The sequence below is a fragment of the Chiloscyllium plagiosum genome, chromosome 4, assembly GCF_004010195.1.
Source record: "Chiloscyllium plagiosum isolate BGI_BamShark_2017 chromosome 4, ASM401019v2, whole genome shotgun sequence".
In the NCBI taxonomy this organism is placed as follows: domain Eukaryota; kingdom Metazoa; phylum Chordata; class Chondrichthyes; order Orectolobiformes; family Hemiscylliidae; genus Chiloscyllium; species Chiloscyllium plagiosum.
In genome coordinates this window covers 67,847,394-67,871,223 of record NC_057713.1, presented here as the reverse complement: position 1 = coordinate 67,871,223, position 23,830 = coordinate 67,847,394, and the positions used below count along the sequence as shown (strand labels likewise).

General features: G+C 42.0%; 1 protein-coding gene and 1 non-coding gene across 7 annotated transcripts in view; one reads left to right on the top strand and one right to left on the bottom strand.

Annotated features, from left to right (window-relative positions):
- xkr4 (XK related 4) overlaps positions 1-23,830 on the bottom strand; it is a 518,298-nt gene that overhangs the window by 178,266 nt on the left and 316,202 nt on the right. The window lies entirely within an intron of this gene.
- trnae-cuc lies at positions 16,235-16,306 on the top strand. Its single transcript has one exon. It is a non-coding gene; the product is annotated as a tRNA-Glu (tRNA).

The following is a 23,830-nucleotide window of genomic DNA, read 5'->3' as shown; positions in this document are numbered from 1 at the left end:
AGTCGGAGATCGGCGAAGGGGCGGGGTTAGGCGAGGTGACGGAACTCGCCGGGGGGGCGCGGTTAGGCGTGAGATCGGCGTGGGGGCGGAGACACATGCGGCGTTGTGGGCCTGTAGTTCAGTGACGTCAGTGGGGGTGGAAGTGGCTGCGGCGACCGCAGAGACAGAGTTATTCCCTATAGCCGCGGAGGTCGCGAATCTGCCGGCGATTGTCTTCATGGCGATCGCGGAGGCGGTTGTCTGAGCGGCGATCGCGGAGGCGGTTATTTTGGCGGCGATCGCGGAGGCTGCGAGGTCGGTGGGGGCGTGTACCTCCTTCAGTACCCTGGGATGCAGACCATCAGGCCCCGGGGACTTATCAACCTTCAGACCTAACAGTCTCTCCAACACCAAATCCTGGCAAATATAAATTTCCTTAAGTTAAGGTCCTTCAGCCACTGTTACCTCAGGGAGATTGCTTGTGTCTTCCCCAGTGAACACAGATCTGAAGTACCCATTTAATTCCTCTGCCATTTCTTTGTTCCCCGTAATATATTCCCCTGTTTCTGTCTTCAAGGGCCCAATTTTTGTACTAACCATTTTTTTGCCTTGCACATACCTAAAAAAGCTTTTACTATCCTCCTTAATATTCTTGGCCAGTGTACCTTCGTACCTCATTTTTCCTCTGCGTATTTCCTTCTTAGTAATCCTCTGTTGCTCTTTAAAAGCTTCCCAGTCCTCAGTTTTCCCACTTATCTTAGCTATGTTATACTTTTTCTCTTTTAACTTTATATGTTTCTTTACTTCCCTCATCAGCCACGGCCGCCCATGCCTCCTTCTGGGATCTTTCTTCCTTTTAGGAATGAACTGATCCTGCAACTTCTGCATTATACACAGAAATATCCGCCATTGTTCCTCCACGGTCATCCCTGCTAAGGTATTGCACTATTGAACTTTGGCCAACTCCTCCCTCATAGTTCCATAATTCCCTTTATTCAACAGAAGTACTGTCACTTCCGACTGTACCCTCTCCCTCTCAAATTACAGATTGAAGATTAATGTATTATGGTCACTACTTCCCAATGGCTCCTCACTTCGAGGTCTCTGACCTCAAACTGCAGATTAAAGCTTATTATATTGTGGTCACTACCTCCTAATGGCTCCTTTACTTCGAGGTCCCTGATCAAATCCAATTCGTTGCACAACACCAAATCCAGAATTGCTTTCTCCCTGGTAGGCTCCAGCACAAGCTGTTCTAAGAATCCATTTCGGATGCACTCCACAAACTCCCTTTCTTGGCGTCCAGTACCATCCTGATTCTCCCAGTCTACCTGCATGTTGAAATCCCCCATAACAACTGTAATAATATCTTTGTGACGGGCTAAATTCAGCTCCTTAGTCAACTTACACACTACATCCAGGCTACTGTTTGGGGGCCTATAGATAACTCCCTTGAGGGTCTTTCTACCCTTAGAATTTCTCAGCTCTATCCATACTGACTCTACATCCCCTGATTCTAGGTAACCCCCGCGCAAGGGACTGAATATCATTCAGCCAACAGGACCACCCCACCCCCTCTGCCTGTCAGTCTGTCCTTGCGATAGCATGTATAGCCTTGAATATTCATTACCCAGGCCCTGTCCACTTGAAGCCATGTCTCAGTTATCCCCACAACATTGTAACTGCCAAATTCCAAATGAGCCTCAAGCTCATCCATCTTATTTCTAATGTTTCGTGCATTTATATATAATATTTTTAATTTGTTACTCCCCTCACCCTTTCTATCAATCCCTATTTCATTTGGCCTTATGGCTTGATCCTTTTTTGAGTTTTCTGCTACATTGATTCCGTTGTCTTTCTTGACTTCTCTTGTTCTAACTTTCCCTTTAACTTCCTTCTTAAACTTCCAGATTCCCTCCCCCGCCCCGCCCCGCGCCCCCGCTATTTAGTTTAAATGCAGCTGTATTGCAGTGGCAAAACCTACCTGCCAGAATGCTGGTCCCCCACCTATTAAGGTGCAACCCATCCCTCTTTTATAATTTATCTTTACCGCTAAACATACCCTAGTGATCCAAGAATTTAAATCCTTGCTTCCTGCACCAGTTCCCCGGCCACACATTCAAGTCCATTATCTCCTTGTTCCTGTCCTCTTCAGCCCGAGGAACTGGAAGCAAACCAGAGATAACCACCCTGGATGTCCTGTTTTCCAGCCTTCTTCCAAGTTCTCAGAAGTCCTGTTGTAGAATGTCCCTCCTCTTCTTCCCAACATCATTTGTGCCGACATGCATCACCACATCTGGCTCTTCACGTTCGCCCATGAAGATTTCCTGCACTTTATCTGCGATGTCCTTAATCCTGGCACCAGGAAGGCAACACACCTTCCTCAAATCCCACCTGTTTCCGCAGAAACCCCTTTCAGTCCCTCTCACTATGGAGTCCCCAATTACCACGGCTCTGTGTGATGTCTGACTCCTCGGCTCTGCCTCCACGCCAATTTCTGATTGGCAGTGACATCTGTCTCTACGGTTTCCAAGAGATTCAATCTGTTCCTGACAGGTACTTCCCCCGGGGTCTCTTGCACTTGTCTCATCGCTGCCTTCCTCATTGTCTTCTCCCTTCTACTCTCTTCTGGTATGCTCGGTGTAATAACCTCACTGAAGGTCCTGTCCAGAAAGATCTCGTTCTCTCGGATGAGCCTGAGGTCATCTAGTTCTTTCTTCAGTGCTGCATATGCTCTGTCAGAAGCTGAACGTGTACACACTTTCCACAGTTATACGAGCCAGCTACACCAGAGTCCCTGACCTCCCACATCATGCACGCAGTACACTGAATCAGCTTGGCAGTCTTGTCTTCACCCTCTTCAACTGTGGCGTAATCACTTCAGCCTGAGGTCATCTAGTTCTTTCTTCAGTGCTGCAATATGCTCTGTCAGAAGCTGAACGTGTACACACTTTCCACAGTTATACGAGCCAGCTAACCAGAGTCCCTGACCTCCCACATCATGCACGCAGTACACTGAATCAGCTTGGCAGTCATTTCTTCACCCTCTTCAACTGTGGCTTCTCTCAACTTCTTTGTTGAAGACTCCTGAGCCAAAGACTCACTCTTTTCTCAACAGAAACTTCCCTCGACCCCCGTGTTTTGTTGCAAGTCTGTGGACTTTTAATTTAGGTTAGAGGAGGAGGGTGGGAGGGACATCCTACTGTGTAGGACCTGGGGCCTAGAACACACGTACATAAATAACACCTACCCACCTTCCCAACAGCCTCTGCGCTCCGCCTTCACTTCCGCCCAGCTCCCGCCGCTCTCTGCTGCAAAAAGACCGTTGGCTTCGAGGTAAGTACTTAAATAACACTCACCCACCTTCCCAACAGCCTCTGCACTCCGACTTCACTTCCGCCCAACTCCTGCCGCTCTCTACTGAAAGGGTTCAGGAAATATTCACAAGGATGTTGCAGGATAAGAGAGTTTGAACTATAGGGAGAGTCATAGAGTCATAGGGATGTACAGCACAGAAACAGACCCTTCAGTCCAACTCATCCATGCTGAATAGATATCCCAACCTAATCTAGTCCCATTTGCCAGCACTTGGCCCATATCCCTCCAAACCCTTCCTATTCATATACCCATCCAGATGCCTTTTAATACAAGCCTCCACAACCTCTTCCGGCAGCTCATTCCTTACATGCACCACCCTCTGCGTGAAAAAGTTACCCCTTAGGTCTCTTTTATATTTTTCCTCTTTCACCCTAAACCTATGCCCTCTAGTTCTGGAGTCGCCCACCTGAGGGAAAAGACTTTGTGTATTTATCCTATCCATGCCCCTCATGATTTTATGAACCTCTATAAGGTCACCCCTCAGCCTCTGACGCTCCAGGGAAAACAGCCCCAGCCTCATCAGCCTCTCCCTACAGCTCAAATCCTCCAAACCTGGCAACATCCTTACAAATCTTTTCTGAACCCTTTCAAGTTTCATAACATCCTTCCTATAGGAAAGAGCTCAGAATTGCCTGCAATATTCCAAAAGTGACCTAACCAATGTCCTGTACTGCCGCAACATGACCTCCCAACTCCTATACTCAATACTCTGGCCAATAAAGGAAAGCAGACCAAACACCTTCTTCACTATTCTATCCACCTGCAACTCTAATTTCAAGGAGCTATGAAACTGCACTGCAAGGTCTCTTGTTCAGTAACACTCCCTAGGATCTTACCATTAAGCTTATAAGTCCTGCTAAGACTTGCTATCTCAAAATATAGCACTTCGCATTTATGTAAATTAAACTCCATCTGCCACTTCTCAGCCCATTGGCCCATCTGATCAAGATCTTGTTGGAATCTGAGGTAACCTTCTTCGCTGTTCACTACACCTCCAATTTTTATGTCATCTGCAAACTTACTAACTGTACCTCCCAAGAGGCTGAATAGGCTGGGGCTAATTTCCCTGGATTATCAGAGGCTGAGGAGTGACCTTTTAGAAGTTTATAAAATCATGAGGGGAAATGGATAAGTTGAATAGCCAAAGTCTTTTCCCCAGGGGAGGGGAATGCAAAACTGGACAGCATAGGTTTCAAGTGAGAGGGGAAAGATTTACAAGGGATCTAAGTGGCAACTTCTTCACCCAGAGGGTAGTGTGTATATGGCATGATCTGCCAGAGAAGGTGGTGGAGGCTGGTACAATAGCAATATTCAACTGCTTTGAAATGCTTTAATTATAAAACAAGTTTCTGTATAAATATAAGGACATTTTAAAATATATAAGAGACTGTTTTAAGTAAAGGAAGGGTGAAACAGAAAGTTGAAAATTAAATAATAAAATTGTCTAACATCTTTGAGTGTGCTTAGTTTAAAGAGAATCATCAGCATGAACTCTGGTCCTCCAACTGTGACACACTTCATTAGCTCTTTAATGAATTATGTTATTAGTAGTTGTGTTTTTAACACTGAAAATCCATTGTTATATCAGGTTTATTGCTTGTGTGTTTTAATTGTTAAATTGAATTTGAATAATGTTATAACTAATGAAGTAGTGTGCACTTTATGTATGGCCCCCAAACCATGCACTGTTTTGCTTCCTGCTGCATGTTCAATGTCAGGACACCAGGGTTACCTTTAGCTGATTGGGAAGAATCTTAGAATAATTAGGCTGCTCCTCAAAATATTATGCATAAAGGCATGGCATGCAATAAATTGGCAAATTAGTCTTGTTCAGATGACTAAATCTGGCATAATTGATGTACTTTGGTTGCAGTTGTACATTGGATGCATTGTCCTCTTGCAATCAATGTGACTCTGTTTACAATTCTCCAACTCCAGCCCTACATCTATACCCAGTACCACCTGGATACTGTCAATAACTAAACAACTGATGATAGCAGTAGAGCGACACATTTCTGAATGAAGCTAATTATCTGTAGAATTGTGATGATGCCATTTCTTAACTGATATAGTTGTATGTCCAATTTCTGAAAATCAGTCCTGTGAGACTTATTATATGATGCATATTGTGATGCATGGAAATATTAAATAACATGCACATGGAGTTTTATGATGCAATGAACAACAATCTCTTCCTCTGAAGCAAAACGTTGGGAGTTAGAGACCCTCTCCAGGACTTGATGGTCATTGAAGGTGTGTTCATGATGTGGCTAAAAAAATTATATTAACCTGCAAATGTTTCAAATTCACTAAAGACAGGTGGCAAACCTGGGAGAGACTCCTGGTTAGTTACAATTGAGGCTCTCATTTATCTCTCCACCCTGCAGGCACTCTGCCTCTATTCCTGATAAAGAGCTTTTGCCTGAAACGTCGATTTTTCTGCTCCTCGGATGCTGCCTGAACTGTTGTGCTTTTCTAGCACCACTCTAATCTAGAATCTGGTTTCCAGCACCTGCAGCCCTTGTTTTTACCCAGTTACAATTGATACAGAGTGGCACCCCTCAAGCTATAGCTGGTGACCTGTTTGAGGTAAAAAAAAGGCTACAGCAAACAAGCATAACCATGTGCATTGTCTGCTTCATGCATCTCTCAACACAATTAAAAATCACACAACACCAAGTTATAGTCCAACAGGTTTATTTGGAAGCACTAGCTTTCGATGCACTGCTCCTTCATCAGGTGATTGTGAAGAATAAGATTGTAAGAGACAGAATTGATAGCAACAGTTTCCAGTGTGATGTAACTGAAATTATATATTGGAAAAGACCCGAATTGCTTGTTCAGTCTCTCATCTTTTAGAAATGACCATTGACTTAAGTATGAAAAAACTGATACCAATATGGCCATTCTAAAAGATGAGAGATGTAACAAACAATTCGGATCTTTTATATGCCAGGAAAATTAGATTACTTACAGTGTGGAAATAGGCCCTTTGGCCCAACAAGTCCACACCAACCTGCCGAAGCACAACCCACCCAGACCCATTCCCCTATGTTTACCTCTTCACCTAACACTGCGGGCAATTTAGCATGGCCAATTCACCTAACCTGCACATTTTTGGACTTGTGGGAGGAAACTGGAGCACCCGGAGGAAACCCAGGCAGACACGGGGAGAATGTGCAAACTCCACACAGTCAGTCGCCTGAGGCGGGAATTGAAACCAGGTCTCTGGCACTGTGAGACCGTGCCGCCCACTAATCTATGATGTGGAGCTGCCGGTCTTGGTCTGGGTGGACAAAGTTAAAAATCACATAACACCAGGTTATAGTCCAACAGGTTTATTTGGAAGTACTAGTTTTTGGAGCACTGTTCCTTTTTCAGGTAGCTCCAGTGAGAAAGATCTATATGGCCTTTGCTGCAAACAGCTCTTCAGTACACTCTTCCTCTTCTGAGGCTGCCAGAGCTCTCTTTCTTAGTCTAGCATTGGGGGTTTTTAATTCTTTCAACCCTGTTGTAATGGGCATTGTAACCCCATGTAATTCAGGTGTTTTGAAGGATGATTCCAGATCTGTTAACACATGAGAATATCTTTGCAAACTAATGGCATGTTTTATTATGGTTCTGGTGGTGAGACTGCTTCAGTTATAATTTTCCTGTGCCTCCTCACTGGGTTCATAAGTCAGGCCTTGGGTGGATATCCAATGTCACCTGAGAGCCAACTGATGTTGTCTAATGGAGAAAATACATTTGGAGCATGAGAGCACGGAAGAAGAAAGGTATGATTGCAGCTCCTTGGATACTTGATGCATATTTGTATTATCCTCATGCAATGGTCACAAAACTGCTGCACTAAAGGAATGGTAGCTCTTTCAAATAGATGTGGCTGTTTTGAGGGTGTCCTGATTGCCATATTGGGTTGGTCTATGAGCTTCTGGATCTGTGTAAGGACTTACAATGGAAACAGCACCAACCCACCATGGGTTTGACTGGTTTCATTCATCTCATGGTTGATTGAAAGCCCTCAGAAACAATTTATCAGTGGTCTGGCAGATGTAGTTGCGTGCTCCAGCTTGCAAGGCTATATACTTCCCAGTAGCAGATTCCTGGAAGGAATGCATAATTTAAGAAAGGCTAGCTTCATCTTGATAGCCATTAATAATGACCTCCCATTGCTCTTGGGCAGACACCTGCTTCCAAAAGGTTGCAGATAACTACAACCACTTACTGTGATAGCCAGAGCTTTCTGAGGCATTACATGTTCAGGTAGACTGAGGAAGCCAACCCTGATGGATAGACACTGTACTCAATATATCACCTTCTTTGAGATGTAGTCTGTGTCCAACATATGTCGATGACTACGGAGTAGATAGCAGCTGCTGTTGAAGGTGCTGACCCTGTTGCACCTGGAGGACACTGAACCTTCCCCTCAGAAGTCCAACTAATTTCAAAATGTAGGAGAAAGTGAGGACTGCAGATGTTGGAGATCAGAGTCGAAGAGTGTGGTTCTGGAAAAGCACAGCTGGTCAGGCAGCATCCGAGGAGCAAGAGAATCAACATTTCAACTTGAAACATTGATTCGCCTGCTCCTCGGATGCTGTCTGACTGGCTGCGCCTTTTCAGCTGCACACTCTTTGACAATAATTTCAAAATGTGTAAACCTCATGTCTCAAGGAGGTCTCACAGAAAATAAGGTACTTCCAAAATATCTAAAAGTTAAACAATGTTGCCATCCTCAACACAATCCATGATTTTAGGCTGAAAGAATTATTCTTGTCAGCACAAACCTTTCAACTTAGCTGACCACACATTAATTAGTTTCACCCTTTACAGTATTGTTATCAGGTCAGTTGTACTTTATGAAGAGTTTCTGCTCTGCATTAGGTCTTTCTGGTGAGTTACAGAGCCAACTACAGACTGCACATGTTCAGAAATAATATTCTATGCTTGAGTAAGTTATTGATTGCTTTTAGAGTATCTCAAATTGTTTTCTGCCAGACCATGGGAGGCTTGGCTGGATTAACAAACTGCCCCAGGGAAGAATGAAAGTAAATATAATCTGACCTCCTCTGCACCCGTTCCAATGCCTCCACATCCTTCCTATAGTATGGCGACCAAAACTGCACACAATTAATGTTGGCTTTATGCTATTTTTAGGGATTTTCCCACCCCACACGCTCTCAAAACCGCTTCCACTGGGCAGAGAAAATTATGTCCATACTTTCCAACTAGAGATAAACCACCCTTGCTGTACTTCTCTTTTAGTTGAACTATGGAAGATAAATGCTCATGTGTTCATATTAAGAGAAATGTGATTTCACAGCAGCATATATCATGTTCAATCTTGCTTCATCATATGTGAAGTTTATTTCCCCCCAGGTTCACTATGATCAAATGAACTTACAGTAATTCAGGTTTCATTCCTTGAACAACTCTCTATCAACCCGCGTTGGTTTAGTGTGTAAATCAGTACTCTCCTCTAACATAGTATAAATGTTGATTTTCCTCTTAAATTGGCATTCTTGCAAATTGTTCTGTTGTGTGCAAGACACAAAAATTCAACAAAATGTGTCTTTTTTCACAATACTCAAGGTCTAGACCATTAACATATATCAGAAAAGCAAGGGTTTCCAATACCAACCTATGAAAAACTTAATTACAAATCTTCCTCCAGCCCAAAAGCATTAATGGACCATTACTATTTCTTGTCACATCCCCAGTGCTTCTGTAATTTCCAATGATTTCCTTCAGTATCCTTGAGTACTGACATCTAGTCCTGATGTCTTGTCAAATTTAAGTACAGTAATCTATCCAATACTACCCCTTTATTAATATTGAACATTTCTAGTGACTGAATTGCCTTCTGTATCACCATGACTGGGTAGCTTATCATTCCTTGGTAAAAACAGATGCAAAATATTAATTTAGCAATGCTTCCTGCTTCCATGTGTAAATCCCATTTTTGGTTGCTCAGTGACCTTACCTCATTTACCACTGTTTTACTATTTATATGTTAATAAAAGACTTTGGAATTTCTTTTTAAAGCTTAATAAAAATCCAAAGAACTGTGGACACTGTAAATCAGAAACAAAAATAGTTAACATTTTGGGTCCGGTGACTCTTCCTCAGAACCGTTCAACCAGGAAGCTTTGTATTTATTTGTCCTATATTTCCATTGTAAGGGAAACTTTGACAGTGCCCAAACCACCTATTCCTTGAAGATTTCCCATTGTTCAGCTACAGTTTTCTCTAGCAACCTTTGGCCCCAATCTATTCAGTCCAGCTTCATTCTTGCCCCTAGACAGGTATTCCCCAATGAATTATTCTTTCTATGGATTGTTCATTATTCTTTTGCAACGTCATCTTAAATTTGGTTCCAATCAGTATGATTCACTTTTCAGAGTGGAGACTGGGATGCTTTCTTTGGTCTTAATACTTTTGCTTTAGAAGGGTCAAAATTAGCCAGGTTTCTGATTCCTATCTAGTGGCTCCTATTGAATTATTCAGTCAGATTGTGCTGTGAAGTGTTAACAGTCAATAAATTGAATTTCATTCCTATGCTAATGTATGAAGAATAAACTCTTTCAAAATATATCTGCCGACTGCCAACAACTAGGAATACATTCTACTCAGCATGACTCAGGAGATGATGAAACAACAAGGAAGAAATTTGGATTAAGAAGATAATGGTTTGGAGCTTCAACAATGTGATAATACTATGACTAAGAGGTGTTATTTTGTCCTGGTGTTTTATAAAGAGAGGTTGAGACAGGTATCAAGAAGTCTGCTCAAAGCCAATAACCAATTTAGTATTTTTTTTAAGTTTGAAGCAGCATGAAGAGGTGGGATGAAGCTCCATTATAATCAAGATTTTAGTTTTTAACTTTCAGTAACTGTTGGGTTTGGAAGTTGCTATACATCTCTCCCTGCAACAGCAAAATACTGGAATTCTATCCCTCTGCTAGAGTTTTCTCTTGATGTTCCTTTCTCATGGACTGGAGAAACATTGTCTGTGAGACAATCCATTTTAGATTAGATTAGATTAGATTACATTACATTACAGTGTGGAAACAGGCCCTTTCGGTCCAACAAGTCCACACCGACCCGCCGAAGCGCAACCCACTCATACCCCTACATTTACCCCTTAACTAACACTATGGGCAATTTACCATGGCCAATTCACCTGACCTGCACATCTTTGGACTGTGGGAGGATACCGGAGCACCCGGAGGAAACCCACGCAGACACGGGGAGAACGTGCAAAGTCGACACAGTCAGTCGCCTGAGGCGGGAATTGAACCCGGGTCTCTGGCGCTGTGAGGCAGCAGTGCTAACCACAGTGCCACCCGTGCCGCCCACTAAGGTAATTTTATTGGAATTACCTTTGCCAAGGGTGTGCTTATGGGTTGGTACAATAATGGAATAGTTGTTGTTTAGTAGTTTGTGTTTACATTAACTATTGTGCAAGAATAAAGTGTGTTTTACTTTAAGGTTGGTAGTCTGACCAATCAAATTGCATCCAGAACACAATGCCTTATACAGGGTACTTGCTTTTAAAACTAAGAAAAATTTGGAGTCTAGGCTACCTTGTTAAGATATTTTGAGGGGGCTTGGTTTGGTCCATAACAAATTTGTGCTCTTGTTGGGATCAAAATCTCAAATTCCAGATTGGGTATAGGATTATTGGACTCAAAGACAGCGAGTGAAGAATGTTGGTGTTCTCATTTCAGGTGATGCATTCGGTTGATTATAAAAGTGTGCATTTGTCTAGCTCCTTCAGTTATTAAGAGTTTACGAGGGGGTGGAAAAAGTCACTTCAGGAACTTTACAGGAATTGAGCAAGACAAAGCTTTAGGAATTGGCAGACAAGTTGGAGTTAGGATGGCCTTTCTCTCTGTGAAAAGGGGAGATAATTGCAACATTAGCTCAACATTTACAATTGCCAAAATTGTCATCAGAATCTTTGGAAAAGACTAAAATACAATTGCAAATGAAGCAGCTTGAATTAATGGCAAAAGAAAAATAAAGAGAAAAGGAAATAAAACTTTGAATTATGAATGAAAGCAGAAGAAATCAGAAAGTGGGAATCGCTCTCGCAGTGGAAAAAGAAAAGGAAAGGAAGGCCCATGCAGAAGAAAGGAAAATGAGAAAGTGTTGAACTTTGGAGTTTGGAACTGAAAAGTCAAAACTGACTTAAATTAGCAGACATAGAGGCGAAAGGTAGGTGTCGTGATGACGATAGTGATGGAAAACAATCTCATCATAGCCAAAGTCTGTTGGGGCTCTATTTGAATATGCCCAAATGTTGCCTAAGTATGATGAGGAAGGCATATAAGCCCTTTCATTTCATTTGAGAAAGTGGCTAAACAAATTAAATTGTTGGTGATCAGGTGGATATTATTGATCCAAACAAAGCTGGTAGGTAGAACTAGTGAAATATTTACATCACTGTTAGAGGACGTATTTGAGAGAGTTATATTTACTGAATATTGTCACTTGTACCTAGGTATGGTAAAAAATGAATAATTACATCATGTTGTGGTGCCATCTTGGATTATAGAATAAATTACTGGCTAAATTGAATAAATAGCAAACTGAATAAATTAATATTAAATTGATATTACTAAAACTGAAACAACTTCAAAAGTTCATCGTTTTCTCTCCATAGACTTCAGCCTCTCTGCTTCTCCAGTCACTGCCATCTGACATCATCCTCAGGAAAAAGACAATATGCTCCATTTCTGCCACCACTGGTGCCATTGCTGCCTTGTCCATCATGTCCGAGATGAAGATGGTCACGTGGCACAGATCCTACACATACTCTGTTGCTGGACATTGACTGATGGGTCCTGGCTCCAAATCGACCAACGGGATCCTGGCTCATTTTCCAATGCCATCACCCAAGTTGGAGCATGGATGAAGATATATAGGGCCTCAACTTCCCCCAGAAGCTGAATGCTGCCAACTCTGCTGCTGCCATCTCGGAAGAATGTGCAAGGTAACCTGGCTAACTTTGGGGGATTCCTGATAAAGGGCTCCTGCCCGATACATCAATTTTCCTGCTCCTCAGATGCTGCCTGACCTGGTGTGCTTTTCCAGCACCACTGTAATCTTATCTTTGTCTGCACTCCAAACTTTTTCCGAATGTTTAGTCGCAGATAAGTCATGTATGACATGTCCAGCAAAACTCAACCACATCTCTACACAGTCCAGGCCAATACAAATGTTTTATTTATTTTGGCTTGAGTTTTCCTTACTCCCCAAGACCTCCTATTGAGAATTCATGTGCTACCTGTAACACTGAGCTTCTGGGAAGTACGTTGCGGTAAAAAAAGCCATCTTAAGTGCATATGCACTAGGGCTAGACACCTACAAACAACATTTTAAGAACCTGAGGAGGGAATCTGATCAGACTGAATAGAGTTTGAAAGGAGCAACAAAGTCACTTTGACAGGCGGATAAAAGCATTGAAAATAGATCAAACAAATGACATTCAGAGAGAGACGATTATCTTGGAGGAGTTCAAAAATTCACTTCCAGAAGTAGTGAAGACTCATGTGGCAGAACAGAGAGTGAAGTCTCCAAGATTAACAGTGGAAATGGCAGATAAAAAATGGGCAGAAATTCATCAAGTTGTATTACTGGTGGGTTATAGAAAAGAAGTGTTGCAGGTAGCACATGAATTCTCAATAGGAGGTCATTTGGGAGTCAGGAAAACTCAAGCCAAAATAAATAAAACATTTTGTATTGGCCTGGACTGTATAGAGATATGGTTGAATTTTGCTGGACATGTCATACATGTCAGGTCATAGGAAAACCTCAGGCAATGATAAAACCAGCAACATTAATACCTTTTCTTTATTCATTTGTGGGACTTGGACATTGCTGTCTGGTCAGCAATGATAGCCCATTCTTATTTGCCATTGAGAAGGTGGTGGTGAGCTGCCTTCTTGAATCGCTGCAGTCCACTTGCTGTGGATTGACCCTCCAGGAGGGAATTCCAGGATTTTGACCCAATGACAGTATATTTCCAAGTCAAGGTGGTGAGTGGTTTGAAGGGGAATTTGCAGATGGTGGTGTTCCCAAGTACCTGCTAATCTTGTCTTTATAGATGGAATTGTCATAGGTTGGAAGGTGCTGTCTAAGGCTCTTTAGTGAATTTCTGTAGATAGTACAGACTGCTCCAACTGAGTGCCAGTGGTGGAGGGATTGAAAGTTTGTAATTGTGGTGCTTTATCCTGGATGGTGTCAAACTTCTTGAGTGTTGTTGGAGTCCAGGCAGGTGGGGAGTATTCCATCACACTCTTGACTTGTGCCATGTCGATGGTGGTTAGACTTTGGGGTGTCACGAGGTGAGTTATTTGCCGCAGTATCCCTAGACTCTGACTTGCTCTTTTAGCCACCATGTTTATGTAGTGAGTCCAGTTGACTTTCCGGTCAATGGTAACCCCATGAATGTTAATATTGGGTGATTCAGTGATGGTAATATCCAGGGAATATCAACTGGTGGTGATAGAGTCTGGCATTTGTGTGGTGTGAATGTTATTTGCCACTTATTGGCCCAAGCCTGGATATTGTCTGGATGCTACATTTGAGCAAGGACTGCTTCAGTATCTGAGGAGTCATGAATGGTGCTGAACACTGTGCAATCATTGGCAAACTTCCCCACTTCTGACCTTATGACAGAGGCAATGTCATTGATGAAGCAGCTGAAGATTGTTGGGCCTAGGGACACCACCTTAAGGGACTCCTGCAGAGATGTCCTGGAGCTGAGATGACTGACCCTCCACAACCATCCTCCTTTGCGTCAGATATGACTCTACCCAGCAGAGTGTTTGCCACTGATACCCATTGATTCCAGTTTTGCCAGGGCTCCTTGATGCCATACTCAGTCAAATATGACCTTGATGTCAAGGGCTGACACTTTGGAATTCAGCTCTTTAGTCCATGTTTGAACCAAGGCTATAATAAGATCAGGAGCTAAGTGACCCTGGCAAAACCTAAACTGGGGCATAACTGAGCAGGTTGTTGCTGAGCAGGTGCTGCTTTATAACACTGTTGATGACTCCTTCCATCACTTGACTGATGATGGAGAGGAGATTGATTGGGCAGTAATTGGCTGGGTTGGATTTGTCCTGCTTTTTGTGAACAAGATCACCTGGGTAATTTCTAATTGTCGGGTAGATGCCAGTGTTGTAACTTGAAGAGCTTGGCTAGGAGGGTGGCAAATTCTGGAGCACACATCTTTAGTTCTATTGCTGGAATGTTATCAGGGCCCATTGCCTTTGCAGTATCCAGTGCCTTTAGCCATTTCTTGATATCACGTGGAGTGAATTGAATTGACTGGAGGGACCACTGTGGTGCTGGGACCACTGGAGGAGCCCGAGATGGATCATCCACTCGGCACTTCTGACTGAAGCGAATGCATCAGTTTTATCTTTTGCACTGGGATCCACCATAATTGAGGATGGAGATATTTGTGGAACTTCCTCCTTCACTGAGTTGTTTAATAGTCCACCACCATTCACGACTGGATTTGTAAGGACTGCAGAGCTTAGATCTGATCGGTTGTTTGTGGGATCACTTAGCTCTATCTATCACTTGCTCTTTGTGCCATTTGGCACGCAAGTAGTCCTGTTTAGCAGCTTCACCAGTTGACACTTCATTTTTAGGTATGCCTGATGCTGCTCTGGTAAGCCTCTCCTTTGAAGCAGGGTTGATCCCCTGGTTTGATAGTAATGGGTGAGTGGGGGATCTGCCTGGCCATGAGGTTGCAGATTGTGCTGGAGTACAGTTCTGCTGCTGTTGATGGCACACAGCGCCTCATGGTTGCCCCGTCTTGAGCTGCGAGATTGGTTCAAAGTCTGTCCCAGACTTCAGCATGCGAGGAACCTTTTATAAGAGTTTTAAATAATTGTGTCGGATCCCTACTTAAAACAAAAAGTGAGAATCAGTACTTGTTGACCAAATTGGATGTGTCTACTAGATTTTTGGAGACTATTCCATTACGCAGTATCATTAACAAGAAGGATTGTAGAAGAGTTATTCAATTTTGTTTAATTAAATACGGACTACGCACAGAGATACAATTGGGTCAAGGAACATTGTCTGTGAGACAATCTATTTTACTGAATTTCTCTTTGCCAAGGGTGTGTATATAAGATGTTACTAAAGTGGAACAGTTGCTGTTTAGTGGTTAAAAAAATCTATTATTCTCTTAGCGTTCATTAGCAGAGGGATTGAATTCAAGAGTCGTGAGGTGATGTTGCAGCTGTACAGGACCTTGGTAAGGCCACATTTGGAGTATTGTGTGCAGTTCTGGTCGCCTCATTTTAGGAAAGATGTGGAAGCTTTGGAGACAGTGCAGAGGAGATTTACCAGGATGTTGCCTGGAATGGAGAATAGGTCGTACGAGGATAGGTTGAGAGTGCTAGGCCTCTTCTCATTGGAACGGCGAAGGATGAGGGGTGACTTGATAGAAGTTTATAAGATGATCAGAGGAATAGATAAAGTAGACAGTCAGAAACTTTTTCCCCAGGTACAACAGAGTGTTACAAGGGGACATAAATTTAAGGGGAAGGGTGGAAGGTATAGGGGAGATGTCAGGGGTGGGTTCTTTACCCAGAGAGTGGTGGGGGCATGGAATGCACTGCCTGTGGGAGTGGCAGAGTCAGAATCATTGGCGAACTTTAAGCGGCAATTGGATAGGTACATGGATGGGTGCTTAAGCTAGGACAAATGTTCGGCACAACATCGTGGGCCGAAGGGCCTGTTCTGTGCTGTATTGTTCTATGTTCTATGTTCTTAAGTTTTTTAATAGAGTTAAGTTATTGTAATTCTTCTTTTGTGTTTATTTAAACTATTGTGTAAGAATAGTGATTCCCTGGTGGTCTAATGGTTAGGATTCGGCGCTCTCACTGCTGCAGCCCGGGTTCGATTCCCGGTCAGGGAAGTAAGTTTTTTGGGACGGCACAGTGGTTAGCACTGCTGCCTCACAGCGCCAGAGACCCAGGTTCAAATCTCACCTCAGGCAACTGTCTGTGTGGAGTTTGCACATTCTCTCCGAGTCTGTGCGGGTTTCCTCCAGGTACTCTGGTTTCCTCCCACAGTCCAAAAATGTGCAGGTTAGGTGAATTGGCCATGCTAAATTGCCCATATGTTAGGTGAAGGGGTAAGTGTATGGGAATGGGTCTGGGTGGGTTGCTCTTCGGAGGGTTGGTATGGACTTGTTGGGCTGAAGGGCCTGTTTCCATACTGTAAGTAATCTAATCTAATAAAGTGTGTTTTGCTTCCAGCCTGGTAGTTTGACCAATTGATTTGCAACCAGTATACAATGCTTTATACTTGCCTTTAAAAATAAAAAAGAGTTGGGGGTCTCAGCCATCTTCTTAAAATATGTTGAGGGTGTTTGCTTTGGTCCATAATGGCAAGTGGATTTCTTGAATTCTGTATAGAAATATCATGGGAGCTCAAAAATGACATTTCCACATGTGTTTCACAACACATAACAAACCAAATGACTACACTTCCATATCCAAAACAATGACATTAAAGTTTACAGCCATTCAGTGCTTCTTTGAAGTGTTTCAAGCACAGCTTGGAAAATATGCTTAAATATGCAGACTCCCTCACTGATGTTACCTTACCCACTGCTCTATTGTATTCGATCAAAAAGTGCCAGCTACATCAGATTACCTTCTCCCAGTGAGAAGGGTATATTACTGTTCTTGTGGTAACAATGGCTGAAGTTCAATTCATTACATCAGACACTTTTATGTTTGTTTTCCAGCGCTCAAGATTACACCGGCACAACCTAATCACTGCAGAATTATCACCAGCTTGCTTTAGCATGCGTCATATTAGATACCTAGAATATTTTTAATTAGGAGGTAGACATGTAATTAGATATATGTAAAAAGATAACATACCAATTTTATGGTGCTATTCAGAAGCCTTATGTAATTAAAAATTCATGTAAGATATAATTTTTGATTTAGGCATGTGGCAAAATTCCTACTGTCCGCTTCAAGTGGTTAAGTTTGCTTATTAAAACGTTATTAAAAAGTTAAAATGTTAAAGTTTGAAAAAGGGCATGAGATAGTTTTGGCAAATAGAATTAAGGAGAATCCAAAGGGTTTTTACAAATACATTAAGGACAAAAGGGTAACTAGGGCAAATAGGATCCCTCAAAGATCAGCAAGGTGGCCTTTGTGTGGAGCCGCAGAAAATGGGGGAGATACTAAACGAGTATTTTGCATCAGTATTTACTGTGAAAAAGGACATGGAAGATATAGAGTGTAGGGAAATAAATGGTGACATCTTGAAAAATGCCCACATTACAGAGGAGGAATTACTGGATGTCTTGATTTGAATAAAGGTGGATAAATCCCCAGGACCTGATCAGGTAGATCCTAGAACCCTGTGGGAAGCTAGGGAAGTGATTGCTGGGCGTCTTGCTGAGATATTTGTATCATCGATAGTCACAGGTGAGGTGCCAGAAGACTGGAGGTTGGCTAATGTGGTGCCACTGTTTAAGAAAGGTGGTAAGGACAGGCCAGGGAATTATGGACCAGTGAGCCTGATATCGGTGGTGGGCAGGTTGTTGGAGGGAATCCTGAGGGACAGGATGTACATGTATTTGGAAAGGCAAGGGCTGATTAGGGATAGTCAGCATGACTTTGTGCGTGAGAAATCATGTCTCACAAGCTTAATTAAGTTTTTTGAAGAAGTAACAAAGAGGATTGATGAGGGCAGAGTGGTGGACGTGATCTGTATGGAATTCAGTAAGGCGTTCAACAAGGTTCCCCATGGGAGACTGGTTAGCAAGGTTAGATCTCATGGAATACAAGGAGTACTAGCCATTTGGATTCAGAACTGACACAAAGGTAGAAGACAGAGGGTGGTGGTGGAAGATTGGTTTTCAGTCTGGAGGACTGTGACTAGTGGAGTGCCACAAGGATCGGGGCTTGCTCCACTTCTTTTCATCATCTATATAAATGATTTGGATATGAGCATAAGAGGTATACTTAGTAAGTTTGCAGGTGACACCAAAATTGGAAGTGTAGTGGACAGCGAAGAAGGTTACCTCAGACTACAATGGTATCTTGATCAGATGGGCCATTGGGCTGAGAAGTGGCAGATGGAGTGTAATCTGGATACATGCGAGGTGTTGCATTTTGGAAAAAGCAAATCTGAGCAGGACTTGTACACTTAATGGTAAGGTCCTAGGGAGTGTTGCTGAACAAAGAGACCTTGGAGTGCAGGTTCATAGCTCCTTGAAAGTGGAGTCACAGGTAGATAGGATAGCAAAGGAGGTGTTTGGTATGTTTTCCTTTATTGGTCAGAGGTGTTTGGTATGCTTTCCTTTATTGGTCAGAGTACTGAGTACAGATGTTGGGAGGTCATGTTGTGGCTATATAGCACATTGGTTAGGCCTTCCTGTTGAAAAGATGTTTTGAAATTTGAAATGGTTCAGAAAGGATTTACAAGGATGTTGCCAGGGTTGGAGGATTTGAGCTATAGGGAGAGGCTGAACAGGCTGGGGCTGTTTTCCCTGGAGTGTCAGAGGCTGAGGGGTGACCTTATAGACGTTACAAAATCATGAGGGGCATGGATAGGATAAATAGACAAAGACTTTTCCCTGCGATCAGGGAGTCCAGAACTAGAGGGCATAGGTTTAGGGCGAGAGGGGAAAGATATAAAAGAGACCTAAGGGGTAACCTTTTCATGCAGAGGGTGGTATGTGTATGGAATGAGCTGCCATGGGAGTGGTGGTGGCTAGTACAATTGCAATATTTAAAAGGCTTTTGGATGGCTATACGAATAGGAAGGGTTTGGAGGGATATGGGCTGGGTACTGGCAGGTGGGACTAGATTGGGTTGGGATATCTGGTCGGCATAGATGGGTTGGACTGAAAGGTCCTGTCTCTGTTCTGTACATCTCAATGACCCTATGATTCTAAACATAACATCATACTGTATGCTTGCCTCTATACATGCAGAGAGAATTCATATTCACATGCAAGGTTAGGATGAGAATTAGTGAATTTGCAGCTACCCAAAGATGACTGAATGCCAATACATAAGTAGGGATGAGAATTAGGACGAGAATGCTGTAGCCTCCTCTCTCACACACACATTCCATTAAGTCCCATGCTCTCTGTTATATTGTGTGGCACTAAAGTTATGCTAAATAGGATAGTCTGTAAACAGATCTAACAACTTGAAGGTGCTCTCTATTATGTTGTGTGGCACTAAAGTCATGCTAAATAGGATAGTCTGTAAACAGATCTAACAACTTATTCATGAGACACTGTGGGGCATCAGAGGCAACAGTATTGTGTTCAGCTACAGTTTGTAATCTCATGGCTCAGCATATCTCTCACAGCACTATTATCATCAGGCAGGGATCAATGAAGAATGCAGAAGACCATGCCACTAGCAGCACTAGGCATACCTAAAAGTGAGGTACCAACCTGGTGAAGATACAACATAACATTGCTTGCTGCTAAACAGCAGAAATAGCATGTAATAGATATGGCTAATTGGTCCTACAACCAATGGGTCTTATCTCTGCAGTTCTGCCACATCCAATTATGAATGAGTGTGAATAATTAAATCACTAAGAGGAGGTAGAAACAAAATCCCCAATCTCAATGACAGGGTAGCCCATCATGACTATCCTGGAGAATGGATTATGGACTCAGACTCTATTTACCAGCAAATAGAGTCCATGTGATGGATGGAAAATGAACTTGAGCTGTTGTTGTTGAGGCAACACACAGATATAGCAGGAATAAAAGAAAGATTTAAGAATATTAAAATCACTTTGATTGCAGTATCTTACGAGCTGTCATTGAGGCAGGTCGTGCAAGACACAGCAAAAAAAATCACTATCATGGAGACACTGTCCAGTTAGTACAGGAATGCTCCTCCTGAGTGGTCCAGGTAATGGAATGCATCATCAGTAGATCAATGATGACCCTAATGGATATGTGACCAGCTTTGAACTGCTGTTTGATATTTTCCTGGAGTTGCACCCTGAAGTCATCAGCTGGGTCTCCTGGGGGTATGAGCCAGCCCTGGAGAAGATGCAGGTGAGGGAAACTTGACATCACAGGTGAGTTATGTAGAGTGAAACATCATGACAGCTTCTTGGACTATGCGTGCAGACTTGTAGGCATTATTGCCTGTGGATAATAAATGAACTGGATATTCATGAAATGAGAGCACTATTTGTTCTGAAATCTACTAGAGGATGTCAGGAAGCTCTGAGTGTTACATGTGTGAAGTTGATAGTACCCTAAACCCAAGGGAACCCAGCAATGGCTACAAATTCAATGGATGCTTGGCCTTCTGTGACAATGGTGAACTATATAAGCAGCTATGTATTCATGAGAAGACCATCCATGAATTCAATAATATACTCGTGAGTAGTCAAATTACCAATACTACTCAAGATCCCAGCTACAGTCTGAAAGGGCCACTGATGGGAAGTTCCCTCCAAAGCTTTGCAGCTACAGATCTTCCTACAGGAGGTGGCAGTTGTAGGTGACAGTGTCCCTAGTGATATAAGTACATCTGTGGTATTGGCATTCAGTCATCTTTGGGTAACTGCAAAGCCTTCAGTAAACTCTCTTGTAGTGACTACGCAATGGCACCTATAACTTTGACTCCTATCTTTAGAAGTTGATTGATATTCCATAGCTGGACTCCATGAGCTTAGACTCCCTATCTGGCATGCATTCTCCTTCACCTCCTTTTCTTCCATCTTTTAGGCAGTAAAATCAATCTGGCTACTGGATTTAACTGACTAAATATTCTGCGTTGAGATAGTGAAATGACAACAAATGTTAGGAAATAAATATTTGACATCTTTTTGGGCTGATACCTGGCAAAAACCAGTTAACAGTCAGTAGTCAGAACCTGGGAATTTGGCAAATAGCTCACCTCTTCATTCCTTACAGTCTATCCACAATCAAACATGCAAAATTAATGACTGTGGTGTAATACTGTCCATTTGACATGATGAAAACAGCTCCAAGAACACTTAAGAATACAAGATATCTCTACCATTTCGAAAGCAATGACAGCAGGCAAAAGAGAACACCACCCTGTCTGAGTTCCATTCCAAGCCAGATACTATACTGATTTTGAATGTATCAGTGTTCCTACCCTGCTCTTGGATCAAATCTTTGAAATCCCTTCTTTTCAGTACTGTGGAAGTACTTATACCAAATTGATTGCAGGGATTAAACAAGGTTGCTCATTATCACCTTCAAAAAGTCTACCATCACAAGCAAAATATCTGGCCTCACCAGTGATACCTCAAACCATGGATGGAAAAAAAAATAATAAATTTGAACAGAAGTAGAGGCAATGGACTCTCTTAATTATTCAATAGGATAATGACTGCACTTCTACTTCAATTTCAGTTTTTACCTAATCCCCATATTCATGAAATGAAATAAAGAACTGTGGTGCAGGAAATCTGAAATAAAACAGAAATTACTGGTTAAATACTGCAGATCTGACAGCATCTATGGACAGAGAGCTGAGTTATGGTTTTAGGTTGAAGTAATCTTTCTTCAGAACAGAATTTCTCAAGCAATTTCTGTCTTTGGATTGTTTCCCTAGATTCCTTTACTTCCTAAGATCTATCAATCTCTGTCATGAATAGTCTTTCACTGAGTCTTTCACTGACCTCTGAAGGCCAGAGTGGCAGATGGAATTTAATTTAGATAAATGTGAGGTGCTGCATTTTGGAAAGGCAAATCAAAGCAGGACTTGTACACTTAATGGTAAGGTCCTGGGGATGTGGTTGCAATAAAGCAATAACGATTCCAACTATTCTACTCCAATTTACCTTCCTATGCTTCTTGTGTTTATTTTTCAATCTCTAACCCTCATTGGTTGAAGAAATAAATTGTTAATCCCATTGTTCAGTTGCCCTCATTGCACTGTTATTAGCTATCATTTCTAGCAATTGAGTGGGCAAAATGCCAAAAGATAGTATATCATTTGTCTGAAGATGTTATTTTGAAGACTACAAACTAATTTGGACTCAGAAAAGACAAACTGCGTAAAAATACAAGGCCTCCCTTCCAAAATGGAAATGAGAAAAAAATAAATTGCCCTTTGTGCTATGAAAGGAATGACTTCTTACAATTCAAACATTCATTGAAATCTATGGCAGTCTCAGGAAGACATTAACAAATGCAAAGTGCTGTACATTGTCAATATAGCTATGACAGACAAACCAACCCAAAGAAGTTGTATGGAGAGTTGAAAATGTATGGAGAGGTTCCAGTTTTTTTTTCAGTAGTTAACAGAGCACTTGGCATCTGTCTCTCACAGAAACAGCTAGAGAGAAAAATCATCAAGGGACTGAGAGCTAAGAACTTGCAATAATTGCAACTTCACTCTAACTAACTGCATCCAAGAAACTTATGAATTCACATTGGCTTGGCTTAAATCTTATGGTTCAATGATAACCAAAGGACACTCAACCAAATGTTCTTTCAACTTTCTTACCTTTTAACTGTGTGTATATCCCCAAAGTGCCTTCATGAAGGCCATTTGCTCAATATTACTTCTTTTATTATTTTCTTCAGGTTTAAGAGTTAATGAATTCGCTATTTCTTAAACTCAAGAAAACCTTGTTGATTAGCTCTTTATTGCCATAGCAAAAATAGTTAACTACGTTTTTGATTATGTTATGATCCCAGACGATGGTAATAATAAATAAGTCTATCAAATGGAGACCTGGCTTGATGGACCTAAATTTTTATTTCCTTTTAGTTTTTATTTTGTGGTAGTTAGTCACTGAACAAATTCGCAAGATGCTGCCAAAGTACTTTTAACAAAATGACATAAAAGGTATATTACATCAAAGGGAAAAATACACAAAGAAGTTACACTGTACAATAACTGGGTCACATGGTGGCCCAGTGGTTAGCACTACTGTACCATAGTGCCAGAGACCCGGGTTTGATTCCCGATTTGGGCAACTGTCTGTGTGGAGTTTACACATTCTCACCATGTCTCTGTGGGGTTCCCCTGGGTGCTGTGGTTTCCTCCCACAATCCAAAGATGTGTAGGTGAGGTGAATTGGCTATGTTAAATGGCCCACAATGTTCAGGGATGTGTAGGTGCATTGTTCAGGGGAAATGTAAAGTAATTGGATAATGGGTCTGGGTGGGCTACCCTTTGGAGGGTCAGTGTGGACTTGTTGGATCAAATGGCCTGTTTTCACACTGTAGGGATTCTATAATAATATTTATCATAGAATATTTAAAATATCAGAAATAAAGACTCAACACTTAAACCCTGAAGACCACCTTACAGATATTCACACCTCAGTTATCACACTAGTTAGCTATTCAGTTGTTTTTTGAATTTTATTCTTACTGAATTCTAAACATCTTCAGACCAAACACACAGATTCTTCATGCAGTTGAGTCCAGTAGATTTTTGGC